Genomic DNA, 1,754 nt, shown 5'->3' on the forward strand with positions numbered 1-1,754 from the left:
TGTGGTTTTTCAATGTAGAGAGCTTTATAATCACTGGATTTGATCACCTGCAGAATCAAAAACTCCTTGGATTCCTCATCTTAATAACCTACATGCTCATACTGCTTGGGAACGGCATTTAATCTGTGTATCATCTCGATTAACAGGCATTTACACAAACCAATGTACATATTAATCTGTAATCTAGCTGTTGTTGACATAATGTTCTCTTCTACCTGCAGCACAACCATGATCTCAGTGCTGCTGGCTGAGACTAAAACAGTTTCATATTACTCTTGTATCTCAAGGACATACTTTTATCATCTCGGTGATATCACAGTATGCGATGGCTCTAACTTTAATGGCAATAGACCGACTTATTGCGATCAAGATTCCATTAAGGTACCACAGCATAGTAACAAATTCACGAACATTTCTGCTTATTTCTCTGACTTGGCTCATTGGTTTTTCTATTATGGGTGTTGTGATATCAGTGGTAGACAACGTCCCATACTGTCAGCTAATCATCAGATATGTGTTTTGTGATTATCCTTCTATGATCAAGTAGCGTTAATCCTGAACTATTTTTTCTTGCCTGCAATGGTCAGTCTTTGGTTGTTGTGTGGACAGTTTCCCTTTATTCTATTATTGCCTATGCTGTCTGAAAGCACAAGCGTTACTAGACTGTCAACAACTCAAGCAAAAAGCAAATGATCAGCACTTGCTCCAGTCATCTCATTGTCTTGTTTAGTTATTATGCACCAAAAGCTGGTTTCTATTTTACTAACTTCCCGAATAGGAGTTGTGCTAAGTTTGTGACAGAAAATGCGGTAACAACCGTATTGGCCTCTTTGCTCCTTCACATTAATAAACCCCGCCGTTTATTGCGTGTAACCAGGACTAAAGACATCAGGAAAGCGATTAAAGTAGATGTATTTTTGCACAAAAGAATTAAAAAATTAAATCACTCAAGAAATTATAGTCATAATTATAGTATATGATAAAATTATATATTATTGTATTATTAAATATCATGGTGACTGCAAAGATGTCAGTGATGCATGGTGACGGACGATATTCATAATTTCAGCAAGGCCATGTTCTAGCAAAATAAAGGAAATTTTCTGATAGGGTTGTGCTGCAATTTTAGCAAACAGATCCTGTATGATTTAATAAAGCACTATAACACAAAGTTTTAGAAAAAAGCTAACAGAAGGAAAAATATTGAGACTTGAGAAACATGTTAGAGAAGGTTTTAAACATATTTTAAATAAGGTATTTGTTGCAGGATTCATGGTTAAGTTTGATTCTCTAGGCAGCTTTTACTAAAAATTATCTCTGATACTCATATGTACAAAAAACACTATTGCTAGCAACTCCTGTATAAAACACTAAACCAGACATGCAACCATATCAGATTTGCATCGCTAATGTTAACTCCATAACATGTCATTACTGATTGGCTTGGTACATGTCATATCTTGGGCGTTCATAGTTGGCTAAACACATAAACCTTGCTTTGATGGGCGATTTCTTCATCACCCATTGCATTGACATGCTTGGGTGATCCTTGTATGATGTCATCCAAACACCGCAAGAGCTACAGAGGCTCTGCATGTTTTCGAATCGCTCTTGCGGTACTTTGATGTCATACGTCTGCATGGTGCTGCTCCAAATCGAACATATCTATACATTTCGCCCTTGGTTGGAATTTAAATGTGCTAACTTCTCCCTACCACCTCTTAGGATAGGTAAAATAATTAAACAATACAATA

At 36.4% G+C, this 1,754-nt stretch overlaps 1 pseudogene; it reads left to right on the forward strand.

Moving 5' to 3' along the window:
• The first annotated feature begins 14 nt into the window (after positions 1–14).
• On the forward strand, positions 15–813 carry LOC122143441 (annotated as a pseudogene).
• The last annotated feature ends 941 nt before the right edge of the window (positions 814–1,754 follow it).

This window comes from Cyprinus carpio, unplaced genomic scaffold (assembly GCF_018340385.1).
Source record: "Cyprinus carpio isolate SPL01 unplaced genomic scaffold, ASM1834038v1 S000004776, whole genome shotgun sequence".
In the NCBI taxonomy this organism is placed as follows: Eukaryota; Metazoa; Chordata; class Actinopteri; order Cypriniformes; family Cyprinidae; genus Cyprinus; species Cyprinus carpio.